Raw genomic sequence first — 19468 nt, forward strand, 5'->3', positions numbered from 1 at the left:
CTCCTTATTTTGTTGCTTTCAACACTTTCCCCACTGAGTGGTCTGGAGGAGGTTGGAGAAGGGAAGGAAAAGAAGGGAAGCTAGTGAAGATGGATGTTGCGGGTGTGTGTATGTGGTGTGTGGGTTACAACTGTAGTCCACTAAGGGGGATTTTTCATGGTCAGTTTTAATAGCCTGTGTTCTGGGAAGATTTCAACACTTTCTTAGCAAACAAAGGCCCCATAAAGCTGAAGTGACTAGCCAAAGAGGACGTGGTCTTTCAGCACTTCCATCTAAAAAAACACTGCAGAGGAACTTCCTGTATTAAGGTAAATGAACAAATAAATCTTCCTGTACAGACACAAGCTCTCTCTGTTTCTCATGAGTGTTTTATTTGGAACACAGCTCTTCAAGTATGGACTGGGGAGGGCTGAGGGGGCAAGATGGTGGGGGTCTTGTTCCATGAAGCTGGCTTCCCAGAATAAAAAGAAAAAGTCCTACTGTTCATGCCCATTTTTGTGGTTTAAATACTCTTCCTATGGTTGATTTCAGTCAACTGCCCTTAACAACACTAACGCAGAGATGGGACATCTCTGACCCAATCGAGTCTCACAGTCCAGAAGAGAGATTCCCGGATGTAAACCTTCTTCCTTGTGGAGCTTCCAAAACAGACCTTTTGTTTAAAAAGCATCTCAGAAGTGAAACGCAGGTCCTCTGCATGGCCTTCAGCACCTCTCATAATAGGCAGAACATGGATTTCAGGTCCCACATGCTCTTGAGTTAATTTTGTTGGATTAAAGGAGATTCAGACCTTTGTGAGGAGGCTGGCCAGGGCTCTGTGAATTCCAGAAGGATGCTGGCATCTTCCTCATCAAGTTCTGCTATTAATAGATTCAGCCTTCAGAAGAAGAGGCTTTCCAGGGAGAGGCTGGAGCTCAGGGAGAAGTGCAGAAGAAATAAAAATGGTGCCACCTCTTACCAAAGGCTACTTAAGACACAGTTAGTTTAGTTTTAGTAGATTGTAGTGAAAGAAACTTTCCAATGTAAAATTTTGGTTGATTGGTGGGTAGACATCATTTGTTTGTGTATTAGTAGTACCTGTAACTTGAGACATAAACAGAGTGATATACACCTTCAGGCTCTTTTTTTTCCCTTCCCTCCCTCCCTCCTTTCTTTCTCCCTTCCTCCCTTCCTTCCTTCTTTCTTTTCCTTCCTTCTTCCTTTCATCCATCCTTCCTTCCTTCCTTCTTCCTTTCTTCCTTCACATTGACTAATTATAAGGTTATCTGCCAGTGCTAGAGTAAAACAATGAATAAGACAAAGAGAAATGGCATCTGCATTGAAGGAGATCACACCCTAGGAGACACTCACGTGAACACCGACGTAAAGTTCTGTGCTTCAGGGACTGAGATAGAAAGCTAAGCTGACTGCAAAGCATGGAAGGAGTACACATTCTGGCCGGAGTAAGGGGTAAGGAAGGGAAATCAAAAGAGAATGTGTGGGGGGCACTTGGGTGGCTCAGTCGGTTAAGCGGCTGCCTTCGGCTCAGATCACGATCCCAGCGTCCTGGGATTGAGCCCCGCATTAGGTTTCCTGCTCAGGGGAGAGCCTGCTTTCCTTCCCTGCCACTCTGCCTACTTGTACTCTCTCTCTGTCAAATAAATAAATAAAATCTTAAAAAAAAAAAAAAGAGAGAGAGAGAGAGACTGTTGTCAAGTCATAACCCAGAAACCTGAAAGATGAGAAGCTTGCTGACCAGAGTATAGAACAGTGCGCTGACAATATGAGAAGGGATGGGTGGAAGTCTATCGATTGATCAAGACAATGCAAGGACTCCAGCTTGCCTGGGGATTTGGAGATAAGAGCTGGAAAGGATACTCTGTGAAGGAAGATGCCAGCAGAAATCTTATCGTGGCCAATCTCGAAAAACTTGCCTTTTATCTTGCCAGCATTGAGGCGGCATTTGAGGGTTTTCAACTGTGGAGTGATACAATCATTTCTGGATTTTGTTTTGTTTTGTTTTAAAGGTTCACTGTACGGTTGCTTCATGAAAGATAAGAAGCTGGGAGGCAGTTAGAAGAATAGAGTAAGGGGCTTTGATGATGCCATTGACCTTGGGGTCATGCTAGTAAGTATGGACAAGGCAGGGGAAGGAACTCAGGAATTTTAAGGCTGAACTTTGTTACCATTTTGATGTAGGATGAAAGGATGGTTTAGGGTGCCTTCTAGGTGTCTTGTTAGGGGTGAGGAGGAGGGCAGGCATTTACTGAATAGTGGCAGAAGAGAGAACATAAGTAGATGGTTGGAATTGAAAGAGATAACTAAAGGAAAAGTACGACAACAAGGATCACTTTATAAATACTTTGAAATATCCAAGATTTAAGGTACTAGGACATAATGACATTATGAAGGCTTGTAGTACTATTAATTTTCAAAACACTTAGGTATATTATCTCACTTTGATTTTGATCCTTACCCACACTTTGTGAGACAGGTAAGGATGGCTCCATAAACCAAATGTTTGTAAAATCAATGGAATTCAAAGGAACTGAGCAACACATTTAAGATCACACAGCTGTAGCCGAGGTGGGGCAAAGAGTCAAGTAGTGCACGTCCTAGTGCAAGAACGGAAGGATAAACTCAACAACCTGTAGAAGTGAATGTTACTTTACCTCTAGATATTTCTGCCACTGGCATTGTGAAGATAACTCCAGGATCTGGTTTTGTTGCACAGTTTCTCCAACAGGTCTCCAGGTCACATCAATGGTAACATAGACCTTATTTGAGTTGCCTAAAATTATGTCCAAGCCAGTAAGCCCTTGACTATCCTAGAGCTCGAATGATCCAAGAGGGTCCTAAGAGGGTCATGAAGTACTGGCCATCCCATTTGCTGTTGTAAGATCTGACACTGAAGAGGAAGAGGCAAATATATTGTCATCCTTTCCTTTCTCTGGGAAACGGAAAGCAAAACACAAAAACCTACCATTTCCCTCAGGTCAAGTGACAGACACTGACCTCTGACATTCAATTCAGAAGACTCCAAAGTAAACAGAATGATGCAAGCCTACAGAAAAGAAACCAATCTGGGGACATTAAACTTTCTCTTACCTAGAACAAAATAGCTTTCCCTACTACTCTAAGTAGGACTCTGGCAGAGAATATAAAGTTACTTAAAACGCAATTGAGACTAAATTATAGAATGTAATGTGCTTTGCAGCTTTTCAAAAGATGATGGGTAGTTTGAAAATCTGTGTAAATGTTAGCTTAGCTCTTGTAAATTCTACCAATTTACATCTTCCTACTCTGCTGACCTTGCTCTTTGCTCATTGTTTGTAACTGTGGGAAATGTCTGCTCACACCCTGTCTAAGCAGATGAAGAGAGATGCATTGTGATTTTTCTCTCTCCTCAGAGAAAAATAGCACAGTGAAGCTTAGCCTTGGAAGTCCGTGTTGCCATTCGATATATCTTCAAATCCAAGCTAAAGTTAGAAAGTGATGGAGTTCAGAAAAATTAACACCATCTTCCACAACTGATCCACCCTCTTCCTCTTCAAGATACCTTTTACTCTTGTCCAGGACAGCCTGACTTTCTAGTTTTCCTCTTCTCTCCCAGCCTGTGCCTTGTAACAGCCCTTCATCAGGTCCTTCCCTTCTTGATGTTAGCCATAAGTCTAACAACACAGCTTCCTCTCCTGTCTTACTCATTCCTCAGGTGATTTTTTTTTTTTTTTTAATTCAAAGCCTTGCTTTAAATAGACTCTCTAGCCTAATAAATACCCAAATTGTATCCCTGTTTTTGATATTTGTTACAAATCTGTATTGGTATAACCAACAGCCAACTTGACATCTCCACTTAAATATCTACCAGCCTCTTCAACTCAACGTGTCCACACAGGCTCTTGACTGGCCACTCACTCCAATACCCAAGTTCACTCCATCCCTCCTTCTCTGTAAACATCATTACCATATCACCATTCTTCAGCTGTTCAGGGCAAAACCCCAACAAATCATCCTTGATTCAACTGTTTCTCTAACATCCCATATCTGATCCACTAGAAAACACTCTCTGCTATACCTTCACAGTTTATTCCAAAGCCAACTGCTTCTTATCATCTCTATCATTCCCCATGTGAAAGATTACAATCACCTTCTGCCTTGTGTGCTTGCTTACTCTCTTGTCTTCCTCAGTCTATCATACCTTCATCCTAGGAAGTTATATTTTTATTTTTTTAAAGATTTATTTCTTTATTTGAGAGAGAGAAAGAGAGAGAAAGCGGGAGAGAGAGAGAGCAGGGGAAAGGGCAGAGGGAGAGAATATCCAAGCAGACTCCTGCTGAGCACAGAGTCCCACCTGGAGCTTGATCTCACAACCTTAAGATCAAGAAACCAAGCCAAAACCAAGAGTCAGATGCTCAACCAACTGAACCACCCAAGCGCCCCACACAGTTGAATTTTTAAAATGGAAATAATATCATGTGATCCTCTTGGAATAAAATCTAAGTTCCCTAACTTCAAAGTTCTGCATGATCTGGTCCCTGCCCTCCCTGACCTCGTCTTTTAATGTTCTGTGCTTTCCATGATCAACTCTGAATACATTTTCTTGCAGTTTCCTGCATATACAAGCACTTCTTACCTCACTGCCTTTGCACATGCTATTCCTCTCCTTAGAATTTTCTTCCTGCCATTTTTTTTACATATCTTAGTTCTTATCGTGACTCAAGTTTTGAGTTCATTGTTACCTCCTTGGAGATCCTTTCTCATTACTCAACCTTTTTTGGTCTACATAATCTGTTACGTTTTTCTTAAAATCATGATAAAAATTATATGTCTCAACTTTTATTAGTTTCCTATTTTTGTTTGTTTCTCTCCCCCTGTGTTAGTAAGGGTTATATCTCTTTTGTATGTATCCTCAATGCATAAAAGAGTTACTGGTACATAGTAGACATTATATAAACATTTGATGAATGGGTTAATACTTGAGTTTGTCTGTAAGATTCAACCTCCTTAATGAAAAATGCTTTTTTCACTTCTGGTTAGTATAAATTAAGTGGTGTGCATGTGTATGTGTGTGTGTGTGTGTGTGTGTGTGTGTGTTTCTTCAAGCTAAAGTATGGAAATTCTTAATTCCAACATTTACAACAACTTGAGAACTAACATAATACATTTGGAGAAAATGCCTCTTCCAAGCATTGGTTAGATGACATCAACATCCATTACTCCCGTGGTTGGTATTAGCAAGCCAAGCAAAGAACCACTTTCTCTAGAATATCTTAACTGAGAAAGCAGATAATACCTGACATGCCTTGGTATATATCTTTATTCTCTCATTCAGTAAAGGGCTCCTGAGTGTCTACCTTATGCTAAACCCTGTTATAAATAGATGTGTGGTTTAAAAGAGTCAGAAACCTGTCCTCATGCTGCTAACAAAGAAGTCAGATTGAAGAAATAATTATAAAGAAGCAAAACAATGTGAAAATCATAAACTACTATAGGAAACCATTACACCCACATTTATAGGTGGGAAAATGCATTATAAATGGGAAACAGAAAAAATACAGCTAACTCTAGACCTGCCACTGGTCCATAGTTCAATCTGCTATTTATCAATTTTTTTGCTCTAAGGTGACATGTCTCCTTGCAGTGCCTAAACAGTACTAGCTTATTCTTTCAGTTTAATTATTTTTTTAAAATTTTTAAAAATTTTTTAAAAGATTTTATTTATTTATTTGACAGAGAGGGAGAGAGAGAGATCACAAGCAGGCAGAGAGGCAGGCAGAGAGAGAGTGGGAAGCAGGCTCCCTGCTGAGCAGACAGCCCGATGCCGATGCCGGGCTCGATCCCAGGACCTGAGATCATGACCTGAGCTGAAGGCAGAGGCTTAACCCATTGAACCACCCTGGAGCCCCCGGTTTAATTATTAATGTCTACCTCCTTTGGCTCTCACATGAGCAGTGGTTTAGATAAAGGGGCATCCTAACTCTCTCACATGCCTCTACTGGAGCAGAATGCATCAAATTAGAAAGGGCTGCCCCACCCATAGGTTTTACTGGAAGACTAGTCTTACCCCTTGCATGCAAATCGCCATATTTGAGGCAATCTGATTCCAACAACCGTTATTTAGACTAGTAATCAATCCCAGAAAATACAGCACTGGTGGAATGAGAAGACATCACTCAATAGGATTTTAATTGTATGAGGATCTTCTTTCTAGTAGTTCTGAGCTTGAGATCCACGCAGAGAAGCAGAAGCAGCCATAGTCAAAGCAGTGGGAGTCAGGAGAGTGTCAGAGACTATTAATAATGTACAGGCCAGAAATAAAATCATTTCCAAGGAACAGAATGATCAGGTCACTAGGGCTGCTGTCTTATCATGAACATCAAAGAATATTTTTTTAATCTCTGAAGCTCACTGCTCTATTACTAGTATTTTCCTTGATTTCCTCATTTCTTATAACTGGAAACAAAGGACATATTTATAATATCTGCAAATTCTCTTTCAACGCCTCTCTCTGTATCATGCAGATCAGGGGCCATCTAGGTCTTCACATGTTATATTCTAGAGGTCAAGACACATTCTACAATACAGAGAGCATAGGGTAAAGAATAGCCATTAATGGGAAAATTTACACAGGACAATGTCAGCTCAGGTCTACCTAATCCTCACATTATTCCATAAGAAGTTTGCCTAGGCCAGGACACTGCTGGGGCTGGAAGTCAGGTCTGCATTTCAGGACACAAACCTCTTCAGCCTGTTGGTCTCTGCAGTGTAGACAAGATGTTGAGAAAGCTGTCTTTCTCAACATGGGGAGCACACATGCTTTTCAGAGCCAGGCATTCAGAATTTCAGTGGTTTTGGGGGAGTGGGGGTGGGCAGCAATTGCCTGGGAATGTTGACTGTCCAGAACCTAGTGATCTTGGAGTCAATGGGACATTGCATTCTACCTAGGAAGGTGAGGGAGACCCTGATCCCATAGGAATCTAAGCTTAAGTTCAGGCCCTCCCTCTGGAAGAAGGGGGTGGGACAGACATAATTGGCTCATTGCACAGATAATGCGAAGTGAACTTCCAGGGTCTGCTTTTCTGCTCACTGCAATGGACACTGGTTCAGTCTCTGCTCTGGCTACCTATCTATGTAGCAAACCATAAGGGATAATTTATGCAATTGATATGGCTCCCTGTAGAGATCCAGTTTGGGCTTTTGTTTTTTGTTTTTTCCCTCAGAGCTCCTTCCCCATTAAAACTTTTATCAAATGTGGGCTATTCTGGCAATATGGACTTTTGTTATACTTCTGAATATTTAACCTTTATATGTCTCTTGATGGTTCAACTACTTTCTAAACTGTCACAGGAGGAATTAGTCCCAGCAATGAACTGGATTTGAGTGCTCATTGTCACTTCACCATTATATAAACTTTTTATTATGACTTCATTTTTCAAGTTATACTTTCAATTTTAAAAAGTTTAAACATTGTAGAAATTTAGAAAGTCCTCTTTTTATTCTCTTTTCAGTCTCATTTCCAAACCCCCATCTCTGAAGTAATACTTCTGTGAATTTAGCATCGATCGTTGTAGTAGATTTTAAAATATTTTTTTCTATATATCTATTTGCCCAGTAACAATACAAATTATTGTGCTATTAAAATTAATATATATGACATCATACTGTGTGTATCAGTCTGTAATTTGCTTTTTTTACTCTTTAAAATTTTGACTATATATTACGTATGTTAGTATAGTTAAAGAAAAATCAATAAAATGGTGATGCATGTCTTTTACCGCTTGCTTTTACACTTTATATAAAGTTACACAAAATGCATTCCATTTTAGAGATTGACTCATGTTAATGCATGCAGCCGTGATTTACTCATTTTAATAATATGATATAAAGAACTATCCATGTTGTTATATACATGTAGTTGATTAATAGTAACTCATGTGCATTTAATGTAATGTGAGAATCTTAGTCTTAATAGGAAAGTTTAATTCATTTGCATCTACTGTTATCACTGATTCAAATAGGTAGTAATATACCAGAATATTGAAGGGAAGAATTCCAATACAAAATACCCATAAATGTTAGGTGAAATATATAACATAGATTTTCAAAATAAGTTCTGTACATAGTGGGAATCTCAAATGGGTACCATGTAACAAGTTTGGGAACAGAGTTTTTCTAAGTCCAATTCATTCATACTTTCAAAGTCATTTCCTGACCATAGTTTGTGACCTTCGTCCCTATAAGGGTGCCATAACACCATCCCCTGTAGACACATGGGCCACAAGTCTTCAAACCGCTCATACTCAACCCTTGGATTCTCTCATCTACTTTGGTATGTGATTTGCCACTCTTTGTTTTGAATATGCAGTTGAAATATTTCAGATATAAGATATGTTAACCACATATCTTAGGGGAAAATTATTTATTCAGCATTCTATGTGCTCAAAGTAGTATAGAAGTCTTCCATATCTGCTCAGTCTGCCATAATAATGAGATATCTCATGTGATCTTTACGCAGACCAGGCTTGACACAGTACATAATGCTATACTGAAATGTATTCAGCAGTTTCTTGGAGGCATTTAAAATTTTTTTGAAGTATTATCATTTCTAATTGACTTCCAAAAAAGCAAAAATATTCCTTGAAAATACTATGGACAATATACAGTTTATTACATACAGTGTGCACATATATATTATATACAAGATATATAATGCATTATATATAATAAATTTATTTATTTATTTTTATAATAGATTTATTTAAATAATAAATATTATCTGAGCTAATTTTTGTGTATCATGGAAACATTTAGAGTTTCTTCCTCTAAAATACCCCAAAAAATAAGGGGTATACTTCTATGAATGCCTAAACACTACAGAAAGCTATAAAGCCGAAAACGTTCCCACACTTCAAGATTTCCTTTCAGAAGGAAAAAAAGATAAAGGAAAACTAAGAGTTCAATAATAGATTGCAAAAAAATATCGGAGGAATAAGGGGTCCCTGGCATAGCATGCTAAAAGCCATATTTTCTCATATTTTCTTTAGATCTGGGCCCTAAAATTCCATTATTGTACATTCAGGTCTTGGAGTTAAGGTTTCCTGAAGCATCAAATAATTCTAAAGGTTAAACATCAACTCATCAAACCATTAACATCTTAAAGTGAATGAATACAGAGAGCTTTTCAGAGTATATTATTACTAGGTATGCTGTTATCAATATGCTCTTTTAAAAGTGCCTTGGTTCCTCAAAAAGTTAAACATAAAATCATCATCTGATTCAGCAATTCCTCTCTTAAGTGTATATCCAAAAGAAATGAAATGGATATCCAAACAGAAACTTGTACACAAATGTTCATAGCCGTACTAGTCACAATAAGCAAAAGGTAAAAACCACCCAAAAGCCCACCAAGTAATAAATACATAAATAGAATTGTTATATCCATGCAATAGAATAGTATTCAGCCATAAAAAGGACCGAGGTATTGGCATATGCTACAACAGAGTTAAACTTCAAAAACATTATGCTAAATAAATGAAAGAAGTCAGACACAAAAGATCACATATCATGTTATATGATCGCATTTATATGAAATACCCATAATAGTAAATCCAGAGATAGAAGGCAGGTTAGTGGTCACCAGGGAACTGGAGGAGGTTCAGTGGAAAGTGACCACTTCAAGAGTACAGGATTTCTTTCTGGAGTGATAGAAATATTGTGGAAACTAGACAGGGGTGGTATTTGCACAACACCATTAATGTACTAAATACTACTGAATTGTGTGCTTTGAAATCATAATTATATGTTACACGAGCATTTTAAAGACTTAGAACTCTTGCAGCAACTCAGATTCGTTTAACTCAAGAGTTTATCAAATGCCTTGGATCACAGAGACCTCAGGATTTTGTGAGTATATGTGTGTGTTTGGGGTCAGGTGCACAGAGAGAGATAACATGTAAAAAAGCAGGTGTATCCTAATAAAATCAGTGACAGAGGAAAGAAGAGATCCACAGTAGGGGACCTTGAAATATCAAGGACAGTTTTTCTTCCCTACTTCCTAAACCCCCCAACCTGCCTCTCAAATTTCTCATATCAGGGAGATCATATGATAATTGTCTTTCTCTGATTGACTTATTTTGCTCAGCATAGTACCCTTTAGTTCCATCCACATCGTTGTAAATGGCAAGATTTCATTTCTTTTGATGGCTGCATAGTATTCCATTATAGCTATATATACATCTTCTTTATTGTGTGTGTGCGCGCGCGCGCGCACACACACACACACACACATATATACACACACAGAGTATCAGATGGAGATCTGTACAGAAAAGGTCTGGAAAGACTGCCTTAAGGATCCACATCTATAAGGAGTGAGGAACAAAGGATTGGGTGGAGGAAGCCTCTGAAGCAAGATATATAAGTTCAACAGAGACCTTTGCTGATCCCGCAGGAAGTTCCAGAACTGGGTAGCCTGCAGGCTGTCTAGGCCGTGTATGTCTGCACCTGCTAACTGCCCACAGGTGACTTTGATGGAGGAGGACAACTCCTGCAGAGATATATTTCTAAGCCATCAGAAGGAAATAGTCCTGGCAGTAGGCAATCGAGTGTCTCAGTCCTGAAGTGGGAATCTGGAGGCCATCATAGTGGCCACAATTTCCTGAAAAATGCCCAGCGCCCCCAGAGGTGATTCCAAGAAGACTTCGTTCCATACCCACACATCTAAGGAATATCACCTTCAAGAAATCCACACTCAAAAATCATTAGTGATGTCCTATTCTCTTCCATTTTTTTTGATGCAGCAGGCATTTTCACTTTGTGGAGAAGAGTTAAAACACAAGGTCATTTTCCAGTCGAACAACTTCCATAGCAGGGTAAGCCCACTAATTTTGCTTTAACCTTACTCCAAAACAAGTTGTTATAAATTAATTATACCCAAAGTGAGACAATAATATCTTGCTGATATCTCCAGATGCTTTATTAATTTACATCAAATAATGCTGCTTGTTACTTTCCGTCTCTGTCCCTTCCATTGGGCTTTGCCTACCTTTCACATTGGAATTGATTCAGAATAGGAGGGGCCCACTCCAGACCAACTAACCCAGAATCTCTGCGGAAGAAGCACGGCAATTCATATTTTATAGTTTTCTGATCCTTTTGTATCTTAATGTTGGAAAGCTCCTATTATAAATCTTCTAATCTACTCTGCTTTGACCCAGGTCACAAGGAGTCCAGGGCTTCTGGTTTGTCACATTGGCCCCACTACTCTTCTTTCACTTGACTGCACTTTGGCCAGATGCCAGGAGCCCATGCTGTGGTGCATGTGTGTGAAACTCCTCTGCACAGATTGTGTCTGTGTTTACCATTGAGATGATGTTATGATGCTACGTCATATGCTGTTTTTTCTGTAAAGATTTACGGGGAGAAAATTCCGATCTCAGAATCAGATAACATTGTTCATTTCCTGAGCAGCTAGATAGTTTTAACATTATAAAGAGTGTGAATCACTCACCTATTAAATTTCTTTCTTCTTGGCCAGGAGAAACTTCAAATCAAGTTGTTGGCACACCTATAGCAAATATGCATGACCTCATAGTGTGATTTTGGGGTCCTGACTCATCCTTCTACTGGATTTTCTTGACTCATCTGTTCTCATTTATTTGCTATTTCATATGGATCTTAATAAGTTGCTTTAAAACCTTTCTGGAAAAAGACTGGTATCAATAAATGCATTCCAGTTATGAACAAGTAGACAGACATTTGATGAAGCCAAGACGTCAATGAACTATCCTCATAGTAAACAAATATCTCCTGCCAGTGTATTCTAAATGCCTTTGCACAGATCGCTGTGTGAAGTAATTCTAGTAAGGATGAAACCAACTAATTGGATAGAATTTCAACTTTTGACACCAAGAACTGGTCTGACAATGTTCTGTGACTTGGCGCATCAGTGGACATAGTAGAATATAATAGACCCTGTGTATTTCCAAAGAATTATTGGGGGAAGAATTTCAAAAATGTCCTACAATTTTAAATCCCTTTCCTTTGCCCTTAATCTTGCTTACTTATGTATGCTCAGGCATAAAAATAATATAAAGGTTACAGGACTCCAAGATTCAATTAAAATATTTCTGCCTCTCTGAGCACCTATACAGAGCATATTCCCTCTTTTCACATAGTTGGAATGCATGGGTTACACTTTGCTACTGGATGAGGAAATATCTAGTTACTCTTGGTTGCTATCATTGAGTTCACCTGGGGAAAGTAAAAGTTAAACTGAAAGTATTTAGAAGCTTGGAGGTAATACACTATAGATGAATTTGCATTTCGTGGTAGGCATTAACTGTAAGAGTGCATTATAATTAATGCTGGATGTTTCCTAGAACAATGGAAAGTACCCAAGTGGACAAGAAAAGAGCTTAAATTTCTAATGACTTAGGAATTAATGAATGGATCATGAAACAACCCCTCTCCCTCACTTTTACTGAAAAGATCTTAGGGAAGATGGAAAAACACACACCTCTGCTTCTATATGAGAAGTTAATAGGAAGGAAAGAGGGACCCCTGGAAAATCTTTGGGGCCCTTAGAATTAGCCTTCTATAGCACTTGTGGGTGACATATTGTATAGCAGTTAAGCAGGCTCTCACATTAGGTTGCTTGGAATTAAACCCTGACAGTAAAATGCATTATTGGGCAACATTGGGAAACTCAGCTTGTCTCTCTGTGCTTCAGTATCTCTCTTATCAAGTGGGGATAATAATACTATTATATAAAGTTGTCTTGAGGATGAAATGAGTTAATTTGCAGAAAGCTCTTGGAACTAGACAATAGTACAAGTTTAATAAATGTTAGCCTTGATTTTAGAATTACCTAAATTCTACCTAAGGAGATCTCACAGAATGTTCAACCCAGGAGAAGTCATTATCATCATAATTGCCACTAGTTCCATCCATAAGGGTAGATGCTAGGGGTCAGTGTGGTAGACAAAGTCACAATGAATCAGCTTTATGCTTTGTTAAGGAGTTGGGACTTTATCCTAGAGACAAACAAGAATCACTGAAGGGTTGAAAAGGGGAGAATGAAAGGATCAGTCTTTTTTTAGAAAAGGTTTTTGTAGATCGAGACTGTTGAAGTGAGTTAGAGGAAAAAAACCCACAAAGTAAGAGTGGCTTAAACAAAATAAAAGTGTGTGTGTGTGTGTGTGTGTGTGTGTGTGTGTGTTTTGGTACATATGTATATTTCTTTCTCTTTCTTCTTTCTTCCCATAAAGGAAATCCATTTGTGCCCAATCCCAGGCTGGATGTTGATAAGGCAAATTCTCAAATTCTTTCATGACCAAGACCCCTCCATCCTGCTGCTTCTCCATCCTCAAAAATGTGGATTCCACTTCAAGATCCAGGATATCTATTCAAGATGCAGGCACCATATCTCCATTCCAGACATCAAAAAAGACAGAAGGTGAAGAAGGTCTGTTCATCCTTTCTTTAAGAATACTTCCTGGAAGTCAGGCATAACACTTCTGCTTGTCTCTCCTTATCTGAGCTTATCATTAGTCTGGAAAAATGTGGTCTTCATCCCAAGTAAACATATTAATTAAAAATATATGATTATTAAATTTTAAAAAAATGTTTATTTTAGGTGACAACTATTTGAAACCACTTGGAAATAGCTATTAGAGAGATTAGAAAGCTTGATCTTACAGGCTCAGCTTCATGCCAAGGGAAGAGTCAAGAAGTGCCCCAGGTTTCTGGTTTTGATGAAAGGATGGATGGTGGTTTCATTCACTAATCTAAGAAAAAACTAATTTATAAGGAAAGTCACAAATTCACCTCTGAATATATTAACCATGAGATGCTTATGGGATAACCAAATGGAAAATGTATTTAAACAGCTGTATTTAAATTTATGGAGCTCAGAAGTTTCCAGCTAATGATGAAGATTCGAGAGTCATTTGTGCAGTGACTGGTTAAAGACAAAGACGTGAATGAATAGTGTCAGCTCTGCTTTTTTTTTTTTTCCTTTTCTTTTCTAGTACAGCCTAAAGAGAATGTGGTAAAGGCAATATCCCAGAGACATAGGCTGTCACAATCCTCATGTGGCCATTCTGAGGGCGGAGGTTAGGAATAACTTTATATCCTCATACAAGTTGGAATGGACCAGTATGGAACTAGGAAGCATAGTAGAGACAGAACAAGTAGAAGAGTGATTCCATGGGGAGTCTGTGGATGAAAGATTGTTTCTTTACAATGGAATAAGATGCCACAGGTCACAACAGAAAGCCTGAGGAGGAGGTTGGATGGGTACAAAGAAAGTACACTGTGGAAGGATATGAGAGGAGAGTTGATCAGAGATGCCTGCCTTATTATGGGTAGCTGACGATGAAGTGAGTGTCATGGTAGGAGCCCCTGTCCCTGAGTCTCAGAAACTGGTAATTCTTTAAGAAAAGATTTTTCTCAAATGATTTTCTAGAGATTTGTGATTTTTTGTATAGGTAAGCCAGTGTCCTAAATCCAAGTAGTAACAGAAGCCTGATAACCCCACAGACTGTGGTCTTAGACCATAGTCTTTAGCCTATGCTCAGTGTCCCAAGGAGAAGCCAGGATGAAGAGTAATTCTGAGACTCCCAAAGACATGGAAACCGAGACTATTTGCAGAGGTGGATCCTATCTATCCAGGTGGTACAGATTTTCTCATTTTATCCATTGTGTTAGCAGCAAGCTCTAATAGCTTATATGTATGTCCTCTGTAGATCACCATCAGTTACTTAGGAGAATTCAGTTAGATCAAAGGCTGACAAACCAGGGCCCAAAGGACCAAATTAGGCCCATTGCCCATCTTTTTAAATAAAACCTCATTGAAACATAGCCACTGCTTGGGGCGCCTGGATGATGCAATCAGTGGAACATGGAGCCCAACATGCGGCTCAATCCGACGACTCTAAAACCACTCAGTTTTGACTCAGGTTGTGATCTCAGGGTCATTGGATTGAGCCCCATGTTGGGTTCCATGCTCAGCATGGAATCTGCTTGAGATTCTCTCTCCCTCTCCCTCTGCCCCTTCCACGTATGCTCTCCCTCTCTCAAATAAATAAGTCTTTAAAAAAGAAAGAGAGAGGAAGGAAGGAAGGAAGGAAGGAAGGAAGGAAGGAAAGAAGGAAAAGAGGGAGGGAGGAAAGAGAAAGAAAAGAAAGAAAGAAAGAAAGAAAGAAAGAAAGAAAGAAAGAAAGAAAGAAAGAAAGAAAGAAAGAAAGAAAAGGCAAAAAAACAAAAAAAAAGAACACAGCCACTACCATGTTCAGTATCATCTCTGGCTGGCTCAGTGCTTCCATGACGGAGCTGAATAGTTGTGACCAAGACTGTATGGCCCCCACAGTCTAAGGCCCTGTACTCTTCCTTACAGAGGAAGTTTGTCAACCCCTAATTTGATCATCTGAATAAGGTACTTAATACAATATCTAGCATGTAGTAAGTGTTAATAAATTATAGATGTTTTTAGTTTTACTTTTAAAACCAAATCTTGATTGCTATTGTCTTTGTTATTGGCAATTTGATTTTAGAGGCTCTGGAAAAGCGATCCATCCTTGCTAATTTACAAGCTGTTGGTGGTAAAATTTTCATATCTCTCCATTCCATCTAAAGGGATGTATATATAATTTCAGCCATATGGATCTTTATAAGTGTGGATCATGCCTAATTCAGCCATATGGAAATTATTTTCAACTTAAAAACATTTAAAACCAACAGATGATTTCATCTCTTCTATATGCAATTATTATGAGAGCTGAAATGTCCTACTTTTGGATGCCAGGACAAATGAATTCAAAGGACTTTTTTAAGTCACTAATACTGAGTATAAAAAGGGAAGTACAAGTGAGATTCAATTAAAGTATAATATTAATGGTTGTCATATATGAAAATTAAGAATGTGCGAGATAGCAAAACAAAATAAAATTATGTTCATGAATCCTATGACCCATTTTCCATTTACTCTAAGCACATGATTAAAAGATTTTAGCATTTAAACTAAAACATTGTGACATGGTGCTACACTAAATGTTAACCCAAATGATATTTGGTAGAAAAAATTTCTTCTGGAGGGTATGGGAACTATACCCATTTAATTTTATTAAATTTAGTGGGAATCGGCTATAGAAGAATATAATTCAAGAATAGGTGAATTGAGTTGAAACCCCATGAAGAAATACCAAAAAATAACTTTTTCAATGAAAGGTAGTAATAACACAGCTCCATTGAAAGGAGGCTTCAGTGTTGAGTTCAGGCAGTGACAGAAAAGCAAATGACTCATCTGGAGAAATCTAGTTGTGCTGTGTTCAATCCCTAACATCCTCAAGAGGCAGAGAAGTTCATGTCCCATAAAATCTCAGGACTCAGCCAGGGTCCAATCAGATGCAGTCATAACGTGTTTTTGATGCCTCCTCTCTGGCTCTTATTTACTTCCTCATGAAGTTCTTTCCTTTCCCCACAGCGCCAGTGTTGCATGATGGAAACGTTCCAGACTGGCACTGCCTGTGTGGTAACATAGGTTCTAGATCCAATAGGTTTTAGATTACCAGTTGACCAAAGGAGAAAGCTAGGGATTCCTTCCATAAATGTCACTTATTGATTATTGTTATAAATATCTCTAACTCTATGGGAGACCCACTAAATTTGACTCTCTACACTCTGTACCTCTCACCACCTCCCATCCTTCAAAATGTACTTATTCTGTGTCCCATTTCTAAAATGTTTTCCTGCCACTCACTTATCTGATTAATTAATTCAGTAAAAGGTAGCCAATAAGAGTAGAAAGTATCAAGAAATAGTATCAAGATGTTTGTATTCCCTCCAAAGACATTTTCAGTCAGTGTGGTTCAAGGGTAAATATCACCAGTTTTTTTTTTTATTAAGTTTTAATTTGAATTCCAGTATACTTCACATACAGAGTTATATTCGTTTCAAGTGTACATAGTGATTCATAGCTCTGTATGTTACTCAGTCCTCATCGTGATAAGTGTACTCTTTTTTTTTGGAGAGAAAAGAGGTTGCAAGTAGGGGAGGGGCAGAGAGAGACAGAAAATCTTAAGTAGGCTCCACCCTCAGAGTGGAGCCCAACAGGAGGCTCTGTTTCAACCCTGAGATCATGACTGAGCTAAAGTCAAGAGGAATGCTTAACTGACTGAACCACCCAGGCGCCCCATGATAAATGTACTCTTAATCCCCTTCACTGAAGTCACCCACTCTCCCTCCCAACTTCCCTCAGGTAACAGTTTTTTCTCTATAATTAAGATTCTGTTTCTTGGTTTCTCTCTTTTCCTCTCTCTCTCTCTCTCTTTTTATCTCTCACATTCTCTATTTTTTCTTTGCTCCTTTGTATTGTTTCTTAAATTTGATTTTTTTTTTTTAACTTTTTATTTTTTATAAACATATATTTTTATCCCCAGGGGTACAGGTCTGTGAATCACCAGGTTTACACACTTCACAGCACTCACCAAAGCACATACCCTCCCCAATGTCCATAATCCCACCCCCTTCTCCCAAACCCCCTCCCCCCAGCAACCCTCAGTTTGTTTTGTGAGATTAAGAGTCACTTATGGTTTGTCTCCCTCCCAATCCCATCTTGTTTCATTTATTCTTCTCCTACCCACTTAAGCCTCCATGTTGCATCACCACTTCCTCATATCAGGGAGATCATATGATAGTTGTCTTTCTCTGCTTGACTTATTTCGCTAAGCATGATACGCTCTAGTTCCATCCATGTTGTCGCAAATGGCAAGATTTCATTTCTTTTGATGGCTGCATAGTATTCCATTGTGTATATATACCACATCTTCTTGATCCATTCATCTGTGGATGGACATCTAGGTTCTTTCCATAGTTTGGCTATTGTGGACATTGCTGCTATAAACATTCGGGTGCATGTGCCCCTTTGGATCACTACATTTGTATCTTTAGGGTAAATACCCAATAGTGCAATTGCTGGGTCATAGGGCAGTTCTATTTTCAACATTCTGAGGAACCTCCATGCTGTTTTCCAGAGTGGCTGCACCAGCTTGCATTCCCACCAACAGTGTAGGAGGGTTCCCCTTTCTCCGCATCCTCGCCAGCATCTGTCATTTCCTGACTTGTTGATTTTAGCCATTCTGACTGGTGTGAGGTGATATCTCATTGTGGTTTTGATTTGTATTTCCCTGATGCCGAGTGATATGGAGCACTTTTTCATGTGTCTGTTGGCCATCTGGATGTCTTCTTTGCAGAAATGTCTGTTCATGTCCTCTGCCCATTTCTTGATTGGATTATTTGTTCTTTGGGTGTTGAGTTTGCTAAGTTCTTTATAGATTCTGGACACTAGTCCTTTATCTGATATGTCGTTTGCAAATATCTTCTCCCATTCTGTCAGTTGTCTTTTGATTTTGTTAACTGTTTCCTTTGCTGTGCAAAAGCTTTTGATCTTGATGAAATCCCAATAGTTCATTTTTTCCCTTGCTTCCCTTGCCTTTTGCGTTGTTCCTAGGAAGATGTTGCTGCGGCAGAGGTCGAAGAGGTTGCTGCCTGTGTTCTCCTCAAGGATTTTGATGGATTCCTTTCGCACATTGAGGTCCTTCATCCATTTTGAGTCTATTTTTGTGTGTGGTGTAAGGAAATGGTCCAATTTCATTTTTCTGCATGTGGCTGTCCAATTTTCCCAGCACCATTTATTGAAGAGGCTGTCTTTTTTCCATTGGACATTCTTTCCTGCTTTGTCGAAGATGAGTTGACCATAGATTTGAGGGTCTATTTCTGGGCTCTCTATTCTGTTCCATTGATCTATGGGTCTGTTTTTGTGCCAGTACCATGCTGTCTTGATGATGACAGCTTTGTAATAGAGCTTGAAGTCCGGAATTGTGATGCCACCAACGTTGGCTTTCTTTTTCAATATCCCTTTGGCTATTCGAGGTCTTTTCTGGTTCCATATAAATTTTAGCATTATTTGTTCCATTTCTTTGAAAAAGATGGATGGTACTTTGATAGGAATTGCATTAAATGTGTAGATTGCTTTAGGTAGCATAGACATTTTCACAATATTTATTCTTCCAATCCAGGAGCATGGAACATTTTTCCATTTCTTTGTGTCTTCCTCAATTTCTTTCATGAGTACTTTATAGTTTTCTGAGTATAGATTCTGTGTCTCTTTGGTTAGGTTTATTCCTAGGTATCTTATGGTTTGGGGTGCAATTGTAAATGGGATTGACTCATTAATATCTCTTTCTTCTGTTTTGTTGTTGGTGTAGAGAAATGCAACTGATTTCTGTGCATTGATTTTATATCCTGACACTTTACTGAATTCCTGTATAAGTTCTAGCAGTTTTGGAGTGGAGTCTTTTGGGTTTTCCACATATAGTATCATATCATCTGCGAAGAGTGATAATTTGACTTCTTCTTTGCCGATTTGGATGCCTTTAATTTCCTTTTGTTGTCTGATTGCTGAGGCTAGGACCTCTAGTACTATGTTGAA

At 38.8% G+C, this 19468-nt stretch overlaps 1 long non-coding RNA gene across 1 annotated transcript; it reads right to left on the reverse strand.

The window, feature by feature from the left end:
- Window positions 1-348: 348 nt before the first annotated feature.
- LOC309840750 lies at window positions 349-3091 on the reverse strand. The gene is made up of 2 exons (XR_014298777.1): window positions 2652-3091; window positions 349-1083 (listed from the first exon to the last, which is right to left on the reverse strand). It is a non-coding gene; the product is annotated as an uncharacterized lncRNA (long non-coding RNA).
- Between the last annotated feature and the right edge of the window lie 16377 nt (window positions 3092-19468).

The sequence above is a fragment of the Mustela nivalis genome (assembly GCF_964662115.1).
Source record: "Mustela nivalis genome assembly, chromosome: 1".
Lineage (NCBI taxonomy): Eukaryota > Metazoa > Chordata > Mammalia > Carnivora > Mustelidae > Mustela > Mustela nivalis.